The following is a 25,346-nucleotide window of genomic DNA, read 5'->3' as shown; positions in this document are numbered from 1 at the left end:
TGTGGCGCGCGTTCCTCTCTTGAAATTAGCTTTTTTTGCGCCCGAGGGACCTTAGAAATTTTTGGGGTTCCACAGCCAAAAAAGGATATCTTAAAGTAGTACAAACAGGGGAACCCTTTATGTCGGCAGGGGTCGAATCCGCTGGTGGGTTCCGGAAATAAATGCAAATGGTGTCTTAAAGAACCCGTGAAGTTAGGAATGATATTTTGTGTTTACATGTATTAAACAATGCGACATATTTAGTATGCTACATAAAGCCAACAACATTAACTTTATTGGTCTGCAAAGTTTCGTTCGCTCATTTCAATTCATCAGTACTGGGAATACAAAAAAAACGGCTCGTATTAGGGCGAAGCCCTGAATACTCCGATTGCCTTTTGAGGTTTATGGAGCAGTAAAATTATAAAACAAATTAAATGTAACAAAAAAAAAGAAAAATTTTGACAAAACGCTATTTACAGCCATTAGAACGATCTACAAGAAAACAATGAACTCTGTAGAAGTTTTTGAGTTCTTTTCTTCCAACAAAAGTTTCACCATGGGGGTAAACAAGGACATTCTCTTTCAAAACCACTTTTGCAAGCGGTCCGTAAACTAAACTTTAGCAAAATCAAATTTAGAAAATGCTTTCCTTTATTTTTTCAGCAAATAACCCCATAAAAAATCAATATACCTAGGACTGAAGTGTTAAGAATTCACAATTTTCATTGATTGAATTTTGTTAGAGAAAAAAATGGTAGAAATTCCCTGTAGGAAAGACCAGAATACGGTTGATATTCAAGCAAAAACTCAAGAAAAAAAGCGAAGCATCAACGCAAACTCAATCTCAGCGTAGCACTTAAAAGTAAGGCTGAAATCATAAACACTTCTAGTTCCGACTTCGTATCAAGCATGTATGTCACTCTGGATTATTGAAATTTAGTTTTCCAAACAACAAATAAGACATAAAAATTTCAGTACTCTCTCATCCTATATGAAGACGAGGAATAAGTTTTGTTAAGTTTTGTGCAGGAGTCGTATACTCACAGCCAAAGTGATTGATATAACAAGTAACCGAACTCAATATGATACCGATCAGAGCAACGTAAAAGTTTATCAAAACACTGTAATGTTACACTTAGAACAAGCAATAACGAAAGCACCCTCAATTCACCCTTGACTTTCAACACAAACACCAGTTTTAGCAACTCTACAGTTCATTTCAAAGGATGCTCCCCCTGCATGCGTGGCCACAAAAGCACTACACACTATTTCGAGGAAGTGATATTGTGATACCAATAATTTAATACAGTTCTCACTAAATCTATGGTCAAACACTTATATGTTTCCTTATAAAAAGAATCTTCTCTGCCAACTAGCGTTTGGTAGCTTGAGAGACAAGCAATCATGATAGATGTAATAACTTGAAACGAAACCGACGTTGCTAATGCGACCAGGAATATGAAACAACTGAACATCTACTCTTCGATTGTGAAAATTTTCAAGTAGCAAGAACTTTGATAACCCTAAATTCCTAGCAAAATTTTTTTAAATTAAATTACTCAAAATTTATCTTACGATTTGTTTCAACTGTTTTTATGGGTTTTTACAAAAACTCTATCGAAGAATCAATTGCTTTTTAAGCAATTCTCTAGGAATGTTAATAACTAAAATTTTGATGTAACTGTCATATAGTACTTCTTAACCTAGTATCCAGTTCGTAACCGGTTCGTAGGATATTGATTGAGTCTGTCAAAATCTTAGAGTGGTGTCAATTGTGTTTTCCAACAAACTAACTAAAGGTAAGTTTGATGTCTTACACAAAACCAAAAAAGTGAAAACCTGAAAAACTGAAAAAAAAAATCAGGTTCATAGTGATCTTAAAGGAATCACAAAAATTTAGTTTTCAAGGTGTAAATTCAAAAAAATATTGATGAAAAAGCAACCATTTTTTTCTTGGGATTTAACCATATTTCTTGACATTTATTGACATATTAAATTTAGGAAGGCAAAATTTGTCTGTGAATTTGAAGAGTCAAAATTTCTAGAGCAGATCTAGGATTTTCTCGATTGGGAGCAGATGTTCAAAAAAAATCAAAAAACCCGTTTTTAAGGACTTTTTGGAAAATTTGATTAAAAAGTTGCTTTTTTTGTGGCGCGCGGTCCTCTCTCAAAATTAGCTTTTTTGGCGTCAAAGGCGCCATTAAAAAGTTTTTGGGTTTCGACAACCAAAAATGGATATCTCAAAGTAGTACAAACAGGGGAACCCTTTATGTCGGCAGGGGTCGAATCCGCTGGTGGGTTCTGGAAATAATTGCGAATGGTGTCATAAGGAACCCATGAAGTTAGGAATGATATTTTGTGTTTGCATGTATTAAACAATGCGACATATTTAATAAGCTACATAAAGCCAACAACTTTAAATTATTTGCAAGAAACTACGGTGGTTTGGCAAAAAACTACGTTGGTTTGCAAAGTTTCGTTCGCTCATTTCAATTCCTCAGTACTGGAATTACAAACAACACTGCTCGTATCAGGGCAAAACCCCGAATGCTCCGACTGACTTTTAAGGTTTATGGAGCAGTAAAAATTATAAAACAAATTGAATGTAATAAAACAAAATGAAAAACTTTGCCAAAGAGCTTTTTACAGCCATTTGAGCGATGTACAAGAAAACAATGCCCTCTGTAGAAGTTTTTGGGTTCTTTTCCTCCAAAAACGTTTCACTATGGGGGTAAACAAGAACAAGGGTTATTATCGCTCTAGAACCAATTTTGCAAGCGGTCCGTAAACTTAACTTTTGCAAAATCAAATTTAGAAATTGCTTTCCTTTATTTTTTCAGCAAATAAACCAATAAGAAATCATTATACCTAAGACTGAAGTTTTAAGTATTCATAATTTTTATGAACTCAAATGTGTTAGAGAAAAAAATGGTAGAAATCCTTTATAGGACAGACCAAAATACTGTTGATGTTCAAGCGAAAACTTAAGAAATAAAAACGAAGCATCGACGCAAACTCAATCTCAGATTAGCACTTTAAGTTAAGGCCAAAATCATTAACACTTCTAGTTCCGACTTCGTATCAAGCAGAGATGTCACTCTGAATTATTGAAAATTAGTTTTCCAAACAACAAATAAGACATAAAAATTTCAGTACTCTCTCATCCTAAATGAAGACGAGGAATCAAATTTGTTAATTTTTGTGCAGGAGTCGTATACTCACAGCAAAAGTGCTTAATACAACAAGTAACCGAACTCTATATGACAACAATCAGAGCAACGTGAAAAGCTTATTAAAACTCTGTAATGCTAAACTTACAACAAGCAATAACGAAAGCACCCTCAATTCAACCTTGACTTTCAAGACAAACACCAGGTTTAGCAAATCTACATTCCATTTCACAGGATGCTTTCCCTGCAAGCGTGGTCACTGAAACACTAAAAACTAATTCGAGGAAGTGCTATTGTTATATCAATAATTTAATACAGTTCTCACTAAATCTATGGTCAAACACTTATATGTTCCCTTATAAAAAGAATTTTCTCTGCCGACTAGCGTTTGGTAGCTTGAGAGACAAACAATGGTGATGGATGTTTGAACTTGAAACGAAACCGACGTAATGCTAATGCGACCAAGAATTTGAAACAACTGAAAATCTACTCTTCAATTGTGAAAACTTTCAAGTAGCAAGAACTCCCTAAATTCCTAGCAAAACTTTTTTAAAATAAATTACTCAAAACTTATCTTAAAATTTGCCTCAACTGTGATTATGGGTATTTTTAAAAACTCTCTCGAAGAATCAATTGCTTTTAAAGCAATTCTCTTCGAATGTAAATACCTAAATGTTTGATGTAACTGTCATAGAGATCTTCTTCTGAATTGAAAAATTTAGGACATTCAGCGGGATTTTTTTCAACTAATAAAAAAGGTCTTGATGAAACTTTTCTTTTATGGTTAAATTTGTGTTCAGACAACTAAAGGGTGATAGGGAATCTCGTTTTCAGAAAATAATAGAAAATTGACCGAAAAATAATAACCCAGAGGATCTAATTAAAATAGTAAAATAACTTTTGGTGCTACCAAGTTTTGCCAAATTAGGATATTATAATCGATTATAAGACATTATAATCTCATGAAAAGTATCATGATTGTGAATCACAAAAATATAGTTTTCAAGGTGTAAACTCAAAAAAATATTGATGAAAAAGCAACCATTTTTTTCTTGGGATTTAACCATAATTCTTGACGTTTTTTGACATATGAATTTGAAGAAGACAAAATTTGTTTGTTATTTTGCAGAGTGAAAATTTCTATATATTAGCCAAAATGCGGATATATTATTGTCGTTATATTCAAATTTTTTATTGTAGTTAAGTGTTTGAATGAGTTCTGGCAGCGGCGGAGTTAGAATTTTTTCGATGGGGAGCGAAAATTCAAAAAAATTCAAAAAAGGCATTTTTTAGGGACTTTTTGGAAATTTTGACCAAAAAATTGTGTTTTTGCGGCGCGCACCTCCCTCAAAAGGCGCCATTAAAAAAATTTTGGGGTTCGACAGCCAAAAATGGATATCTCAAATTAGTAAAAACGGGGGACCCTTTATGTCGGCAGGGGACGAATCCACTGGTGGGTTCGTGAGACATCTGCGAATAGTGTCAAAAAAAATCCGTGAAGCAAGCAAACATATTCTGAGATTGCATAAAATTAAGTAATGCCACATATTTAATGTGCAACATAAAGCCACCAGCATTAACTTTATTGGCAAGAATTTACGACGAGTTGGGTTGCAAGGTTTCGTTTGCTCATTTCAATTCATCAGTATTGAAAACAAAACTGCTCGTATTAGGGCGAAGCACTGAATATTCCGACTGCCTTTTAAGGTTTATGGAGCAGTAAAACATGTAAAAATTCAATGTTGTAAAATATGTTGTAAAATCATCCCCCCACATGCCATATAAAGTACAAAACAATAGATTTCGCTCCTTTAACAAATCAATTATGGCAAATAGGCTTCTTTCAACCCATTTGGAACGATTTCTAAGACGGATTAAATCTCCGCTTACGCGTTAATGGCGCGAATTATATCGCGCGTTAATTGTCCCAAATTTGTCAAAATGCCAAAAATTGCAAAATTGGCCATCTTTAAACCCTCATAACTTTACGAAAAACAATCACAGGTGAAATATCTTTTCAAATTCAAACTCAGGACAACAAAACCTTTTGAATGACATAAAACAATCCCGTTAAAAATGGCTAGTTAAAAAGTCGAAATTTGTCTGAAGAAAAAAAACCCACCCCGAGCACAAATGTTCCGTTACTTTCGTATCGAAAGTCGGAACAATAAGCATTGTAATCATTGTGTTGAGAATAAAAGATATAAGAGTTCCTCCATAGAATTGTTTCTTCTAGTTTGTGTGATTTTGTAACAAAAGGCATTTGTGCTGATCATAATTAATCTCATTGTCTCGTACTTGATTCCTAATTCAATCGCGATGTTAAAAAAAAATCTGTACATGGCTGTTACAATTTCCATTATTGTCTAGTTCATACAGAAAAAATTTCACTCTTAGTTTTTGTCCTTGTTCATATTGGTTGAGTATTTTTGCATCGCCTTCAATTTGGAGCTGGAATATTAAGTAAATGATCCACCTGAATTTAATTTGAATAACTACTCTAAATTGATTCTAACACAAGCTCCTATCCTTTTGCAAATTCATTGGCAAAATTTAAACGCAAAGTTACATATTATACTATAAAACTGTCTTAAAAACCAATTTTTATGAATATTTTTTGACATAACTTCTCAAAAACCTCTTTTGACATAGTTTTATGAAAGAAGAGCAACAGAAACTAAATATTTGCGCAAATTAGGAAAAGAGAAAAAGCTGGTGGGGTCAATTTTTACTTTCATAAAATCAGAAAAAATAGAACCGATGATTTGAGTAAAAAGTGAGAATTTCAAAATTAAAAATTCAAAGTAAAATACACAGTGTTTTTAAAAAAACAACAATTGTTATTCAACCACAAAAAATTCTGAAATCTTCAAACTTTTGTTCTTTTTTTACTCTAGATATTTAAATTATTTTTGTTCCTTCGGATTTTTGTTTGCATAGTGATTTTTTCTAGCATAAAAGAGGTTTAATAGGCTTAAAAACTTTTTCTTTTCAAGAATAATCAAATTTAAAAAATATTCTCTTTTTGAAAGCTAGCTGTTGAACATGAAATGAACCATGTTGACTTTTGGGCTATAGTAATATTTCGATTTTAATAACTAATTTCAAAAAAAACTGCACTGGTTCTTTTTTTAAAATTTGTTATTGCAAAAACCTGTGCGAGGAAAATATTTTACATTTATGTTGAAATCGATACTTTTGAAAAAAAACTATCCAATCAAAACATTTGACTTTTGACTAAATATTTTTTCAAACCAAGACGTTTTGCACTGAAATGGGAGAAATTATATCAAAGTTTCAACAATTTACTCCCGGGTTGACCAAAATGTGCAACCATACGTCGCACCATGCATGGTTCCTTGGAAGCCATGAAAAACTGCCGAAATTTTAAGTTAAAATAACACATTTTCCATGCATGGCGCGACGCATGGTTGCACATTTTTTTTTATTATGGGGACTTCAAATTAGACCATATTGATACTTTTACCAGGGCTGTTGATAATTTATATGTCACCATGGATGCTTGCAATGTATGGTTACTATGCTTGCATGGCGCGACGTATGGTTACTATGGTATCATGCATGCAAAAAGGGCTATGAACGACCTCAAAGACTCTTATGACTACTAAAATTTGATTTTAGTCGCATGAGACACGTTATGTTGTTTGTTTTGCAGAAATTTTTTTTGATAAGGACTAGAAATAAGACCACTGCAACTTGATCTCAGATCGCTTTTCATACTTATTGAGGTTTTGTTCTTAACTAAATAATTACCCGAGCTTTTAACCCCAATTATGACCCATGAAAAACTGGGAGAACTATTTCAAAACAAGCCGATCAGCACTTGTTAAATATATTTATCAATTAGAAGTTGTAGGTTTTCGAGGTGATTTGTGCAAGTAAAAGCATGACAACTCATTGAAAATTACGTAAACTTTTTTTCCCAACTGTTTGAAAAGTTTATGATTTCTCAATGAGTTTTGTTATAAAAAAACCAACCTTTTAAAATTTTAATGCCGTCATAAAAATACAGGAAATGGAAGATTTCCTTAAAATTGAGTTGTTTTTTTTTGTCTCTATTCAAAACTCTTGTTTGAAGCCATTAAAATTCTACAATCAATTCAAGAGTCGTTTTTCAAATCGTGTTTTCAAATTCATTGAGAAGAAAAAATGGCGCATTTTTATAAAAAAAATTTTTTTTGCCCTGATCATGCCGGAACAATTTTAAAAGTTCGAAATAATAATCCTACCTAAGAAATAATGGTTACTTGTTTCGAAACAACTTTCCATGTGTCATTTTTTTTAGAAAAGACTACGTACGTAAAACACAAGTTATATCAGTCAGAATTCTTATTTTCGGTAAATAATCAACTTATGACCGTTTCCAGCATCAATGTGATTTGAAAAAATAGCTAGGCAGTTTTTAAGCCCGATGCTCCCTGACCACAATTGCGAAGAATAGTGTTCATAAGGTAAATTAGGTAGTTTTTTGTTATTGAACTTGATATAAATTTTCAAAAAATTACAAAAATGAATCCTACAAGCTATGCTAAAAACAAAGTGAGCTATCTTTGTAATTTATTCTTAACACCAAATTAGTTTGCTAAATTTAATTTAAAATAACTTAGTACTTCAAACTTAATTTTTAAAACTTGTTTGCGATGCATCGAAGTATTCCGAAGACACCGATCGAAACCGAGCTAAACTGCACTGATGAAAGAAGCAAAAACCACTGACTTTGATTTACTTTTTAAATGAAAGACAAAAATGACAGACAAATAAATACCAAACAAAATTATTTTGTTTTTCAGAAAAGTAGACAAATTGGATTGGATCAGAAAAACAACAAATGTGATCCGAAAAAACTACAAACGATTCTAAAAAACATCACACTAGCGAAAACTAAAAAAAAATAGCAAAGGCTTTCGACAATCAATTCCAAAAAAAAACAATTTGAAATTTATATTTGAGGCCCTGTATGTACTCAAAGTTTAATTTCACCAATTATTATTTTTGATTCCATTGCATGAAAAACTTAACTTGTACAAATGCTTGCATAGTTTGGTAAATTTTTGCAAGCATTTAATCTCTAAAACGCTTTTTAGGAACGAAGATTTTTCTAGGTTGAGCAACCTGATTTTTCGAGCTCTCCCAAAAGCACTGTTGTTCCTATTTTGACAAAAAATTCTCTGCACCGCAGGTAAAATTTTGACAAATCAGGCCAAAAAGGCATTTTTAGGCACTTTTTGGTAAATTTTGACCAAAAAATCACGTGTTGTTTTTTGGAGTGCGCTCCCCCCTCAAATTTAGTATATATTGGCGCCAACGGCACCTTTAGAAAATTTTTAGGGCCTATCACCAAAAAAAGATAAAGGAAAATACTACAAAGGGGGACATTTGCCTAAATTTGTCCCTGATTGAAAAGCCTTTTTCTTCTATAGAATTTTCTGATGAGCAGTTTTCGTGTCAGCCTCTAAAGCATGAACGTTGCGCTACTTTTGATCAATACCAACCAGACTACTACGAAAGTAATTTTTTAAAATCAACTTTTTTCGTTTAAAATACTCTGTTAATTGTTTGAAGTAAATGATTGGTTAGACAAGAACAAACTGACACTGAATGTCAAAAAAACCAAGACCATGAGATACTGTCGGAGCACGAAAACTGAAGAACGACCAGTAAATTATTTTTTAAATGACACCCAAATAGAAGATGTTGAATGTTTTAAATATCTTGGAATTCTCCTTGACTGTAACTTGAATTTTCATCAGCATATTGATAAGGTAAAGAACAAAATTTTGGAATTCTGTGGAGTGTTTTTTCAATTGAGAAAGTTTCTAACTGGACAGCAATTAATATCTGTGTATAAAAGTTACGTGCAACCAATCATCCAATATGGAGTTTTAGTTTATGCCAATACCGACAAAACCAAACTGTTGGAACTGGAAATGAAAATCAGAAGGCTAATCAGAATAATTTTTTATAAACACAGGATGGATTCAATCACTGAAATAATGCATGATAATAAAATATATACCGTAAGAGAATTGTTTGCTTACGAAGTTCTGAATTTAACCGGAAAAATTATTCGAAAAGAGTGCCAAGTTGAAACCTTGAGATATTCTATTACTGAGCAAGAATTGAACGTGATATTTTCAAAGCGAAAAACAAATCAAAAGTTAGCTATAAACAGAAATAAACTCAACAGAGGGTCGATTACACCTAAAATTAGAAAAATGTTCAACTTCGTAATAAATTTTTTTCCCACCTGGGTCAATTTCTTGAAAGGGGCTTCTCGGTTTCAATTAAATAGTTTTAATCATAAATTTTTGGATAATTACATTCTAGGAAATACGATTTTACTGGGCATGCTTTGAGACTTTTTTTGATCAATAAGTAGAACTTGTTTCTGTTGGTTTCTAAGTTATGGGTAGAAAAGGCTACCTGAGAAAACTAAATTAATTTTTTTTATAGAGAATGGTTTAAAGGTGGGTGCGAATAAAGAGGTTTTACGTTTAAAAAATGGTTACCGATAGAAAATGGTTACCGGTGGATTAAATAATTTAAGTACTTTTTTTTGTTCTCCGCTGAATGAGACACCTGAAAACGGGTCTTGTTGGCTTAATGGTCTTCTCCCGAACGATTCTAATTTGTATTTATAAATTTTTATAAATAACTTTGTAACTAGATATCGTTTGGAAACAATTTATTATTATATTATCATTATTTTTGGATTGTTTTGAAGAAAAAACGACATTTTTGCTGGCGAATTTCTTTTTCCAAAAACAAAACCAGGATTTTTTTTGAGAGCGATTGAAATAATTTTTTTAAAAGTGATGCTGTTAATAAATACAAACAGTGCAAACAGCAGGTACCTACAAAGAGATATGAATTGACTTTGATCAATATATTTGTGCGTTGAAGTTTGTAATCAGCGAACTAATTAGCTTTTAAAATTTATATCAATTATCTGCCGCCGAACTTCTGTGACAGCCAATGCTTATTAGTTTTTTTCTTCAATTGAATATTCATTACTAGTAGAGATATATTCAATAAGGTATAAATTGAAGCGTTTTATGAGGCATTGTTTGATTCCCTCTTCTGTAGTTTTCAATGTCAGGTGAGAGATAATTGTCTGCTTTTCTTTTCCAAGAACAGTGGAACCTGATCTAAACTACATTTTTTTATTTGATAAATTAGATATTTTACCACTGTAAAATATTTAATATTAACCAATCATAACCCATCCAACTAACAACCCACTTATTTGTAAGTGCTGAAATTACTTGTAATTTCAGCACCAGAGAGATTTGAATTTAACTTAGAAATTAGTTGCCTCTCCAAGAGAACTTCAGCGGACGCAATAAGCCAGTATACTCTAGATCTATTGATCCTAGCAGAGACTAGTGAAACATCCTGAGACTACTAGATATAAGAGTAAGATCAGGATCGGTATTAGACTAAGAAGTTGCACGAATCTATCCGGCCGAAAATAAGATAGCGTGACGAGCAGACGGTGTACCCTATCCGAAGTTATTCTATGAGTTAACCTCAACGACCTAACTCATCTGGTGCGACCATAAGTCTCGAACAAGACCTTAATAGCTTAGAATTAACCAAGTATAGATTAGAAATTAGACAAAACATTTTCAAAATGTTACACGATAATAACTTAATTGAAATGTCTCTACGACTCAATAGATCAGAGCCGATATTCCGCACAATCCTAGAACTACCCGGTATTGGAAGAAGACCTCGGACAAGAGACGATATACGATTTTGTAGAAACTTACCATTTAGTTTCATGGTTGTACGGCAAAAGCCAACACAAATTTTTATATTTAGAATCTTATTAGCAATGAATTTAGATTTTCATTTGCAAACATAAAATTTTGAAGGAAATCTTCATGATTATTTCAGGCGCTAAAAAAATCACTTATAAACAATAACGGTTAATAAAAAGATCTCAGATCGTTTTCTCAACTTCTGCAGTATTATATAAAACATATTTATTTGAAAAATATTTATTAAAAAATAAAAATAAAAATTAGTAGCATGACAATAAATTGTTAGTATATATAAATCATCCTGTTGTTCCAGCTTCATCACCTAAACATAACAGCAATCATAAGCTAAATAACATCATAAAAACTAAATCTTTATATTAAATAAATTTAAACCATTTTAAACTAAAATTTACTTAATTTTAAACCAGATCATCAAGGCTTATCCTTGGATCTTAATAAATTTTTGTAAATCATTAATTTTCAATTCTGATCATCAAGGCTTAACCTTGGATCAAAAAGAACACTTTTGTTCTCCCCCACCCACTTATTAAGTGTCTAACGACCTCAAACGTCGATTCACTACCCAACCTTTTCAAAAGACCCAGGACTAATGGAAATTTTGAATAACACAAACCATTCAAATTAAGCTAAACAGTGAAGAACTTCGGTTATTCATCCTTCACTTAAACCCTCCTCTTACCAGACCCAGGATAGATCTTAGACTTAGTAAGTTTAAAATAGTATCTAACGAACTACTTGCGTTCTAATTATACCTGAACCTTGTGGATCGATTTTCTATTCTCCAACCCTTGAACACAATCACTATCCCTAAGTAAGATTAAGTAAGTTAACACCTTAACTTAGACTAGCGACGAGAAAAAAAAATCATTCTCCGGAATCGATATACTTTTCTCTCCAACCCTGAACAAAAAGACCCAGGTTAAGCTAACCAAAAAATCGTAAGGACTAACAGTCTAGGAAAATAAAAATCACTAAAACTTTCTAGCATCCCTCATCCTAAACCTTATGTCATTCAAAAATTTAGGAAACAAACAATCGTTTTACACAATTGTGAAATAGACAACCAAAAATAATATCTTGTAATAACCCCACATACACAAACAGTTGGATACATTCGAACAAAACGACAAACAATAAAAAGAAAAATTATAAGCAAACAAAGACAAATCACACGAAAAAGATTTTCAAAAAATAGAAACGCATTTTCCGAATCAGAAACCAACAGTTTAGACGAATTATACAAATTAAAGGAATCAATAAATAAAAATTGCCCCATCCATGATCAATTTTATTTTTCCGACTCAGAAACAACTTCAAACTCATCAAAAAGAGAAAAAAGAAGAATAAAAAAGCAATATAAACACAAACCAGTACACCTATATAATTGGAATCAACCAATTAGACATATTGATAGTTATATATTAATAGTCATCAAACGAAAAAATGAGCCACACTCAAAGTGACGAAAGTCCAGTTGAAGAAGCAGTTTTTCCCTTTCTTATAGATTCACTCCATGATAGAGGACAAACACGATTTTGTAAAAACTTACTCGTAAATTTGTTTCAATCAGGAATCAGTCCATGCAAAGCAGAATTCCCGGATGTAGAGATCAAAAGACAAATTATAGAGCATTATCTAAAAGACATATGTAACACAACAATACGGAATCTACACCATAGAATTCAGCACACCAAATACAGCCCATCGTAAATATGTAATTCAAACAGACGATATTGAAATAGAATTTTCAAAAGTATTCATAGAATTTATCAAAAGCATACAATATCAATATCAGTCTCACAAAACAATAAACATGATTTGCAAAAAATTTTAGCATGGTTTATAATAGATTATTTTACCAACAACCTAGATTTAATTTCACAAGCAAAAAAAAATTCAGACCCCAAAGTACCAATGACGACACTCTCATTGCAGAACAATCAGATTACGTTTGGGACCCTGAATGGTCTCATCCAGCATCTATAAATATTCCACAAGATATCTCGAGTCAAGCGATAAGTACAATATCTTTTCAAAGAGATTATGTAAAAGTAATACCATTAACGATTGACGCAACACCATTAAATCATAATACATTTTTACTTGATACACGAAATAACAGCTTAAATTCAAGAGTCATACATACATAATAAAAATTTCAATGGAACCAGAAATCTTACACAGCAAGATATTCAAACACCATCACACTTCATAAACAACAGTAACAACCACACAACAAAGTATTTCACCGATACGTCCAAATCTCACAACAACAAAAAATACAAATACATTACTACCACAGGTAACCTTACAGTCAACCGTTAAACCTTCGGTGGCTCCAAAATATTCACAAATGGACTATCAGACGAATAGACCAATGACAAAACCGTCAAAAACACGAAAAACGTTCACAAAAAAAAACACTTTTGCAGAACACAATTATAATTATGCTCACCAAACAAAAACAAATCAACCTCCCCGAAAAAATACACAAAATTTAAATCACGTATGTTCCCATTATTGGAATCTCCCAAAAACATCGACCAATTCAGTAAATTTTCCAGAAAATCCACAACCTACACCGGATTATACTGAAAATTACCCATTTTTTCACAAAAAAATAAAAATAAAAAACATACACCATATAACACAAACTATTTATAATCTGATGATTATGATTATCATCAACCAGAAATTTTTGCACCATATACTGAAGAATATCGCACACAGAGACCGCGACAACCTCAACCATCTCAAAATATGAAAGTTTACCCATAAAATCCAACAGATATACAAAATCCACAACAAATGCATATACAAAACCCATTTAATACACAATCTTTTCAACCAATACCGCCACAAAACCGAATGACTATGCATTCTTATCAACCAACTCAAATGCAAAATGAAATACCGTTTCCATATTACCTCCAGCAACACGAAATAACAAAAAATCAACTTTTAAATTTTTCACAAAAGCCAAACGCCGCAGAATCACTACAGATGACTATGAATCCATACCTCATGGGTAGATCGTCAATAACATCGAATAAACCACTGATGGTATTCACAGGAACAGACCCTGAATAATCTGTAGAAGACTATTTAAACGCAGTCACAGCAGATTTAATTTTAAATATAGGACCTGAACCAATTAATACGCCACTCCATCAAAATTGGATACATAGACGCACCGCGTTAATACAAGCAACACTAGATGGCGCAGCTCAAAAATGGTTTTTAGTTTTACCTATAGAAATAAAATCAGATTGGAAAAGATTCACACAAGAGTTTTCAAAAATGTTTGATTCTGAAAGAAACAAACAACACCAAAGAGTTTTATGCAACGAAATACGCAGAATACCAAATGAAACAATTAAGCAATTAGCAGTACGAATTGAAACACTAGTTCGAAAAGCATATTCACTTAATACACATGATTACAAAAAAGAGATATGAAATGACTTTGATCAATATATTTGTGCGTTCAAGTTTGTAGTCAGCGAACTAATTAGCTTTTAAAATTTATATCAATTATCTGCCGCCGAACTTCTGTGACAGCCAATGCTTATTAGTTTTTTCTTCAATTGAATATTCATTACTAGTAGAGATATTTGAAAAACAGGAGAAAAATCTGGAAACACAAATTAAGTGAAAAGTCAGCGGAAAAGAAATATTCAGGTAGAGTCAAAGTCCATTTTATTTAAGACTGATTTCAATTTAATGAAGTTTTGATTTGAACGCATTGTTTTTTCTCTCAGTATTTTAAAATCAAATTCCACTGATAAATTTTTCAATACGGAATTCTAACTGGCTAACGGAATTTACTGTTTTTACGGGCTTTTTGAATAAAGCAGTTTCCAATGAGTCAGGTTGCCTCCACTTTTGACTAACCGGGTCAGAAAGTTAGAGTAGATATAAAGTTTAGTAAAAAAAAGTGTTCAACCCCCTCCCCCTCCCCTCCCTCATAAAATTACAAAAAGTACCACGCTCAGGGGCGGATCTAGGATTTTCTCGAGAGGGGGAGGGGGCAGATTTTCCGAGCACTGCGAAATCACTAAAAAGACGCTGTTTTGGCCAAATTTTCTGCGCAGCAGGCAAACTTTTGAAACAACAGGTCAAAAACCCGTTTTTGGGCACTTTTTGGAAAATTTTGACAAAGAAATTGCATTGCTCCCCCTCAAAGTTAGTACATATTGGCGCCCAACACCCCTCCAAAACCCGCCCTGCACGCAGTAAATTGTTTTTTGAAAAATTATATAATAATAATCATACTAAATTGTTTGCAATATAGATTCCATTCTCTGTAAAATTTACTACATTTACAACCAAATGAAATCTCATTGCGGGAACGTCGTGGAACTTTGCAGCCCGTTTTCAGGTGCCTCTGATCCTGCTATGACTTCTGTTGGTTTTTAAAATCGATGGTTAATCAATAAATCAGTAAAAATGATTTAGTGAGAAAATAATTTTAAACAATTTTGATGCAAAAGGGGGAAAATTTCAACTGTACACCTACCCTATATCTTGTATCTTTTGAATTATATATATTTTCATTTTGAGATAGAAGCATCAATTGATCCCTAGTTTAAAAATAATTAAATCAATGTCGAACCTTCATATAAAGTTCCAAAGAGAAAAAACGCGATCGTGATTATTGCGTTTAAAATTCGGAACATATGTTTTTAACACTTTCGATCGTATTAACAAACAATTGCACGAAACTCAGCTATGGGAATGTGGTAAAAGCAAAAGGTATAAATTGAAGCGTTTTATGAGGCATTGTTTGGTTCCCTCTTCTGTAGTTTTCATGTCAGGTGAGAGATAATTGTCTGCTTTTCTTTTCCAAGAACAGTGGAACCTGATCTAAACTACATTTTTTTATTTGATAAATTAGATATTTTACCACTGTAAAATATTTAATATTAACCAATCATAACCCATCCAACTAACAACCCACTTATTTGTAAGTGCTGAAATTACTTGTAATTTCAGCACCAGAGAGATTTGAATTTAACTTAGAAATTAGTTGCCTCTCCAAGAGAACTTCAGCGGACGCAATAAGCCAGTATACTCTAGATCTATTGATCCTAGCAGAGACTAGTTAAACATCCTGAGACTACTAGATATAAGAGTAAGATCAGGATCGGTATTAGACTAAGAAGTTGCACGAATCTATCCGGCCGAAAATAAGATAGCGTGACGAGCAGACGGTGTACCCTATCCGAAGTTATTCTATGAGTTAACCTCAACGACCTAACTCATCTGGTGCAACCATAAGTCTCGAACAAGACCTTAATAGCTTAGAATTAACCAAGTATAGATTAGAAATTAGACAAAACATTTTCAAAATGTTGCACGATAATAACTTAATTGAAATGTCTCTACGACTCAATAGATCAGAGCCGATATTCCGCACAATCCTAGAACTACCCGGGGTTGGAAGAAGACCTCGGACAAGAGACGATATACGACTTTGTAGAAACTTACCATTTAGTTTCATGGTTGTACGGCAAAAGCCAACACAAACTTTTATATTTAGAATCTTATTAGCAATGAATTTAGATTTTCATTTGCAAACATAAAATTTTGAAGGAAATCTTCATGATTATTTCAGGCGCTAAAAAAAATCACTTATAAACAATAACGATTAATAAAAAGATCTCAGATCGTTTTCTCAACTTCTGCAGTATTATATAAAACATATTTATTTGAAAAATATTTATTAAAAAATAAAAATAAAAATTAGTAGCATGACAATAAATTGTTAGTATATATAAATCATCCTGTTGTTCCAGCTTCATCACCTAAACATAACAGCAATCATAAGCTAAATAACATCATAAAAACTAAATCTTTATATTAAATAAATTTAAACCATTTTAAACTAAAATTTACTTAATTTTAAACCAGATCATCAAGGCTTATCCTTGGATCTTAATAAATTTTTGTAAATCATTAATTTTCAATTCTGATCATCAGGGCTTATCCTTGGATCAAAAAGAACACTTTTGTTCTCCCCCACCCACTTATTAAGTGTCTAACGACCTCAAACGTCGATTCACTACCCAACCTTTTCAAAAGACCCAGGACTAATGGAAATTTTGAATAACACAAACCATTCAAATTAAGCTAAACAGTGAAGAACTTCGGTTATTCATCCTTCACTTAAACCCTCCTCTTACCAGACCCAGGATAGATCTTAGACTTAGTAAGTTTAAAATAGTATCTAACGAACTACTTGCGTTCTAATTATACCTGAACCTTGTGGATCGATTTTCTATTCTCCAACCCTTGAACACAATCACTATCCCTAAGTAAGATTAAGTAAGTTAACACCTTAACTTAGACTAGCCACGAGAAGAAAAAAATCATTCTCCGGAATCGATATACTTTTCTCTCCAACCCTGAACAAAAAGACCCCGGTTAAGCTAACCAAAAAATCGTAAGGACTAACAGTCTAGGAAAATAAAAATCACTAAAACTTTCTAGCATCCCTCATCCTAAACCTTATGTCATTCAAAAATTTAGGAAACAAACAATCGTTTTACACAATTGTGAAATAGACAACCAAAAATAATATCTTGTAATAACCCCACATACACAAACAGTTGGATACATTCGAACAAAACGACAAACAATAAAAAGAAAAATTATAAGCAAACAAAGACAAATCACACGAAAAAGATTTTCAAAAAATAGAAACGCATTTTCCGAATCAGAAACCAACAGTTTAGACGAACTATACAAATTAAAGGAATCAATAAATAAAAATTGCCCCATCCATGATCAATTTTATTTTTCCGACTCAGAAACAACTTCAAACTCATCAAAAAGAGAAAAAAGAAGAATAAAAAAGCAATATAAACACAAACCAGTACACCTATATAATTGGAATCAACCAATTAGACATATTGATAGTTATATATTAATAGTCATCAAACGAAAAAATGAGCCACACTCAAAGTGACGAAAGTCCAGTTGAAGAAGCAGTTTTTCCCTTTCTTATAGATTCACTCCATGATAGAGGACAAACACGATTTTGTAAAAACTTACTCGTAAATTTGTTTCAATCAGAAATCAGTCCATGCAAAGCAGAATTCCCGGATGTAAAGATCAAAAGACAAATTATAGAGCATTATCTAAAAGACATATGCAACCTAACACAACAATACGGAATCTACACCATAGAATTCAGCACACCAAATACAGCCCATCGTAAATATGTAATTCAAACAGACGATATTGAAATAGAATTTTCAAAAGTATTCATAGAATATATCAAAAGCATACAATATCAATATCAGTCTCACAAAACAATAAACATGATTTGCAAAAAATTTTAGCATGGTTTATAATAGATTATTTTACCAACAACCTAGATTTAATTTCACAAGCAAAAAAAAATTTCAGACCCCAAAGTACCAACGACGACACTGTCATTGCAGAACAATCAGATTACGTTTGGGACCCTGAATGGTCTCATCCAGCATCTATAAATATTCCACAAGATATCTCGAGTCAAGCGATAAGTACAATATCTTTTCACAGAGATTATGTAAAAGTAATACCATTAACGATTGACGCAACACCATTAAATCATAATACATTTTTACTTGATACACGAAATAACAGCTTAAATTCAACAGTCATACATACATAATAAAAATCTCAATGGAACCAGAAATCTTACACAGCAAGATATTCAAACACCATCACACTTCATAAATGAAGAAGTAGTCCAAACAACAGTAACAACCACACAACAAAGTATTTCACCGATACGTCCAAATCTCACAACAACAAAAAATACAAATACATTACTACCACAGGTAACCTTACAGTCAACCGTTAAACCTTCGGTGGCTCCAAAATATTCACAAATGGACTATCAGACGTATAGACCAATGACAAAACCGTCAAAAACACGAAAAACGTTCACAAAAAAACACTTTTGCAGAACACAATTATAATTATGCTCACCAAACAAAAACAAATCAACCTCCCCGAAAAAATACACAAAATTTAAATCACGTATGTTCCCATTATTGGAATCTCCCAAAAACATCGACCAATTCAGTAAATTTTCCAGAAAATCCACAACCTACACCGGATTATACTGAAAATTACCCATTTTTTCACCAAAATAAAAATAAAAAACATACACCATATAACACAAACTATTTATAATCTGATGATTATGATTATCATCAACCAGAAATTTTTGCACCATATACTGAGGAATATCGCACACAGAGACCGCGACAACCTCAACCATCTCAAAATATGAAAGTTTACCAACAAAATCCAACAGATATACAAAATCCACAACAAATGCATATACAAAACCCATTTAATACACAATCTTTTCAACCAATACCGCCACAAAACCCAATGACTATGCATTCTTATCAACCAACTCAAATGCAAAATGAAATACCGTTTCCATATTACCTCCAGCAACACGAAATAACAAAAAATCAACTTTTAAATTTTTCACAAATGCCAAACGCCGCAGAATCACTACAGATGACTATGAATCCATAACTCATGGGTGGATCGTCAATAACATCGAATAAACCACTGATGGTATTCACAGGAACAGACCCTGAATAATCTGTAGAAGACTATTTAAACGCAGTCACAGCAGATTTAATTTTAAATATAGGACCTGAACCAATTAATACGCCACTCCATCAAAATTGGATACATAGACGCACCGCGTTAATACAAGCAACACTAGATGGCGCAGCTCAAAAATGGTTTTTAGTTTTACCTATAGAAATAAAATCAGATTGGAAAAGATTCACACAAGAGTTTTCAAAAATGTTTGATTCTGAAAGAAACAAACAACACCAAAGAGTTTTATGCAACGAAATACGCAGAATACCAAATGAAACAATTAAGCAATTAGCAGTACGAATTGAAACACTAGTTCGAAAAGCATATTCACTTAATACACATGATTACAAAAAAGAGATATGAAATGACTTTGATCAATATATTTGTGCGTTCAAGTTTGTAGTCAGCGAACTAATTAGCTTTTAAAATTTATATCAATTATCTGCCGCCGAACTTCTGTGACAGCCAATGCTTATTAGTTTTTTCTTCAATTGAATATTCATTACTAGTAGAGATATTTGAAAAACAGGAGAAAAATCTGGAAACACAAATTAAGTGAAAAGTCAGCGGAAAAGAAATATTCAGGTAGAGTCAAAGTCCATTTTATTTAAGACTGATTTCAATTTAATGAAGTTTTGATTTGAACGCATTGTTTTTTCTCTCAGTATTTTAAAATCAAATTCCACTGATAAATTTTTCAATACGGAATTCTAACTGGCTAACGGAATTTACTGTTTTTACGGGCTTTTTGAATAAAGCAGTTTCCAATGAGTCAGGTTGCCTCCACTTTTGACTAACCGGGTCAGAAAGTTAGAGTAGATATAAAGTTTAGTAAAAAAAAGTGTTCAACCCCCTCCCCCTCCCCTCCCTCATAAAATTACAAAAAGTACCACGCTCAGGGGCGGATCTAGGATTTTCTCGAGAGGGGGAGGGGGCAGATTTTCCGAGCACTGCGAAATCACTAAAAAGACGCTGTTTTGGCCAAATTTTCTGCGCAGCAGGCAAACTTTTGAAACAACAGGTCAAAAACCCGTTTTTGGGCACTTTTTGGAAAATTTTGACAAAGAAATTGCATTGCTCCCCCTCAAAGTTAGTACATATTGGCGCCCAACACCCCTCCAAAACCCGCCCTGCACGCAGTAAATTGTTTTTTGAAAAATTATATAATAATAATCATACTAAATTGTTTGCAATATAGATTCCATTCTCTGTAAAATTTACTACATTTACAACCAAATGAAATCTCATTGCGGGAACGTCGTGGAACTTTGCAGCCCGTTTTCAGGTGCCTCTGATCCTGCTATGACTTCTGTTGGTTTTTAAAATCGATGGTTAATCAATAAATCAGTAAAAATGATTTAGTGAGAAAATAATTTTAAACAATTTTGATGCAAAAGGGGGAAAATTTCAACTGTACACCTACCCTATATCTTGTATCTTTTGAATTATATATATTTTCATTTTGAGATAGAAGCATCAATTGATCCCTAGTTTAAAAATAATTAAATCAATGTCGAACCTTCATATAAAGTTCCAAAGAGAAAAAACGCGATCGTGATTATTGCGTTTAAAATTCGGAACATATGTTTTTAACACTTTCGATCGTATTAACAAACAATTGCACGAAACTCAGCTATGGGAATGTGGTAAAAGCAAAAGGTATAAATTGAAGCGTTTTATGAGGCATTGTTTGATTCCCTCTTCTGTAGTTTTCATGTCAGGTGAGAGATAATTGTCTGCTTTTCTTTTCCAAGAACAGTGGAACCTGATCTAAACTACATTTTTTTATTTGATAAATTAGATATTTTACCACTGTAAAATATTTAATATTAACCAATCATAACCCATCCAACTAACAACCCACTTATTTGTAAGTGCTGAAATTACTTGTAATTTCAGCACCAGAGAGATTTGAATTTAACTTAGAAATTAGTTGCCTCTCCAAGAGAACTTCAGCGGACGCAATAAGCCAGTATACTCTAGATCTATTGATCCTAGCAGAGACTAGTTAAACATCCTGAGACTACTAGATATAAGAGTAAGATCAGGATCGGTATTAGACTAAGAAGTTGCACGAATCTATCCGGCCGAAAATAAGATAGCGTGACGAGCAGACGGTGTACCCTATCCGAAGTTATTCTATGAGTTAACCTCAACGACCTAACTCATCTGGTGCGACCATAAGTCTCGAACAAGACCTTAATAGCTTAGAATTAACCAAGTATAGATTAGAAATTAGACAAAACATTTTCAAAATGTTGCACGATAATAACTTAATTGAAATGTCTCTACGACTCAATAGATCAGAGCCGATATTCCGCACAATCCTAGAACTACCCGGTATTGGAAGAAGACCTCGGACAAGAGACGATATACGACTTTGTAGAAACTTACCATTTAGTTTCATGGTTGTACGGCAAAAGCCAACACAAACTTTTATATTTAGAATCTTATTAGCAATGAATTTAGATTTTCATTTGCAAACATAAAATTTTGAAGGAAATCTTCATGATTATTTCAGGCGCTAAAAAAAATCACTTATAAACAATAACGATTAATAAAAAGATCTCAGATCGTTTTCTCAACTTCTGCAGTATTATATAAAACATATTTATTTGAAAAATATTTATTAAAAAATAAAAATAAAAATTAGTAGCATGACAATAAATTGTTAGTATATATAAATCATCCTGTTGTTCCAGCTTCATCACCTAAACATAACAGCAATCATAAGCTAAATAACATCATAAAAACTAAATCTTTATATTAAATAAATTTAAACCATTTTAAACTAAAATTTACTTAATTTTAAACCAGATCATCAAGGCTTATCCTTGGATCTTAATAAATTTTTGTAAATCATTAATTTTCAATTCTGATCATCAGGGCTTATCCTTGGATCAAAAAGAACACTTTTGTTCTCCCCCACCCACTTATTAAGTGTCTAACGACCTCAAACGTCGATTCACTACCCAACCTTTTCAAAAGACCCAGGACTAATGGAAATTTTGAATAACACAAACCATTCAAATTAAGCTAAACAGTGAAGAACTTCGGTTATTCATCCTTCACTTAAACCCTCCTCTTACCAGACCCAGGATAGATCTTAGACTTAGTAAGTTTAAAATAGTATCTAACGAACTACTTGCGTTCTAATTATACCTGAACCTTGTGGATCGATTTTCTATTCTCCAACCCTTGAACACAATCACTATCCCTAAGTAAGATTAAGTAAGTTAACACCTTAACTTAGACTAGCCACGAGAAAAAAAAATCATTCTCCGGAATCGATATACTTTTCTCTCCAACCCTGAACAAAAAGACCCCGGTTAAGCTAACCAAAAAATCGTAAGGACTAACAGTCTAGGAAAATAAAAATCACTAAAACTTTCTAGCATCCCTCATCCTAAACCTTATGTCATTCAAAAATTTAGGAAACAAACAATCGTTTTACACAATTGTGAAATAGACAACCTAAAATAATATCTTGTAATAACCCCACATACACAAACAGTTGGATACATTCGAACAAAACGACAAACAATAAAAAGAAAAATTATAAGCAAACAAAGACAAATCACAGGAAAAAGATTTTCAAAAAATAGAAACGCATTTTCCGAATCAGAAACCAACAGTTTAGACGAACTATACAAATTAAAGGAATCAATAAATAAAAATTGCCCCATCCATGATCAATTTTATTTTTCCGACTCAGAAACAACTTCAAACTCATCAAAAAGAGAAAAAAGAAGAATAAAAAAGCAATATAAACACAAACCAGTACACCTATATAATTGGAATCAACCAATTAGACATATTGATAGTTATATATTAATAGTCATCAAACGAAAAAATGAGCCACACTCAAAGTGACGAAAGTCCAGTTGAAGAAGCAGTTTTTCCCTTTCTTATAGATTCACTCCATGATAGAGGACAAACACGATTTTGTAAAAACTTACTCGTAAATTTGTTTCAATCAGAAATCAGTCCATGCAAAGCAGAATTCCCGGATGTAAAGATCAAAAGACAAATTATAGAGCATTATCTAAAAGACATATGCAACCTAACACAACAATACGGAATCTACACCATAGAATTCAGCACACCAAATACAGCCCATCGTAAATATGTAATTCAAACAGACGATATTGAAATAGAATTTTCAAAAGTATTCATAGAATATATCAAAAGCATACAATATCAATATCAGTCTCACAAAACAATAAACATGATTTGCAAAAAATTTTAGCATGGTTTATAATAGATTATTTTACCAACAACCTAGATTTAATTTCACAAGCAAAAAAAAATTTCAGACCCCAAAGTACCAACGACGACACTGTCATTGCAGAACAATCAGATTACGTTTGGGACCCTGAATGGTCTCATCCAGCATCTATAAATATTCCACAAGATATCTCGAGTCAAGCGATAAGTACAATATCTTTTCACAGAGATTATGTAAAAGTAATACCATTAACGATTGACGCAACACCATTAAATCATAATACATTTTTACTTGATACACGAAATAACAGCTTAAATTCAACAGTCATACATACATAATAAAAATCTCAATGGAACCAGAAATCTTACACAGCAAGATATTCAAACACCATCACACTTCATAAATGAAGAAGTAGTCCAAACAACAGTAACAACCACACAACAAAGTATTTCACCGATACGTCCAAATCTCACAACAACAAAAAATACAAATACATTACTACCACAGGTAACCTTACAGTCAACCGTTAAACCTTCGGTGGCTCCAAAATATTCACAAATGGACTATCAGACGTATAGACCAATGACAAAACCGTCAAAAACACGAAAAACGTTCACAAAAAAACACTTTTGCAGAACACAATTATAATTATGCTCACCAAACAAAAACAAATCAACCTCCCCGAAAAAATACACAAAATTTAAATCACGTATGTTCCCATTATTGGAATCTCCCAAAAACATCGACCAATTCAGTAAATTTTCCAGAAAATCCACAACCTACACCGGATTATACTGAAAATTACCCATTTTTTCACCAAAATAAAAATAAAAAACATACACCATATAACACAAACTATTTATAATCTGATGATTATGATTATCATCAACCAGAAATTTTTGCACCATATACTGAGGAATATCGCACACAGAGACCGCGACAACCTCAACCATCTCAAAATATGAAAGTTCACCCACAAAATCCAACAGATATACAAAATCCACAACAAATGCATATACAAAACCCATTTAATACACAATCTTTTCAACCAATACCGCCACAAAACCCAATGACTATGCATTCTTATCAACCAACTCAAATGCAAAAAGAAATACCGTTTCCATATTACCTCCAGCAACACGAAATAACAAAAAATCAACTTTTAAATTTTTCACAAATGCCAAACGCCGCAGAATCACTACAGATGACTATGAATCCATAACTCATGGGTGGATCGTCAATAACATCGAATAAACCACTGATGGTATTCACAGGAACAGACCCTGAATAATCTGTAGAAGACTATTTAAACGCAGTCACAGCAGATTTAATTTTAAATATAGGACCTGAACCAATTAATACGCCACTCCATCAAAATTGGATACATAGACGCACCGCGTTAATACAAGCAACACTAGATGGCGCAGCTCAAAAATGGTTTTTACCTATAGAAATAAAATCAGATTGGAAAAGATTCACACAAGAGTTTTCAAAAATGTTTGATTCTGAAAGAAACAAACAACACCAAAGAGTTTT

The 25,346-nt window shown here is 32.6% G+C and overlaps 1 protein-coding gene and 1 long non-coding RNA gene across 2 annotated transcripts in view; both read left to right on the top strand.

The window, feature by feature from the left end:
- Positions 1-25,346, top strand: part of LOC134846200 (angio-associated migratory cell protein-like) — a 553,983-nt gene that overhangs the window by 52,756 nt on the left and 475,881 nt on the right. The window lies entirely within an intron of this gene.
- LOC134845526 (uncharacterized) overlaps positions 20,080-25,346 on the top strand; it is a 32,983-nt gene continuing 27,716 nt past the window's right edge. Inside the window, exon 1 of the long non-coding RNA XR_010162750.1 lies at positions 20,080-20,167. This is a non-coding gene — a long non-coding RNA (uncharacterized LOC134845526). The remainder of the gene's footprint in view (positions 20,168-25,346) is intronic.

The sequence above is a fragment of the Symsagittifera roscoffensis genome, chromosome 5 (assembly GCF_963678635.1).
Source record: "Symsagittifera roscoffensis chromosome 5, txSymRosc1.1, whole genome shotgun sequence".
Classification (NCBI taxonomy): domain Eukaryota; kingdom Metazoa; phylum Xenacoelomorpha; order Acoela; family Convolutidae; genus Symsagittifera; species Symsagittifera roscoffensis.
This window is presented reverse-complemented; position numbering and strand designations above follow the sequence as displayed.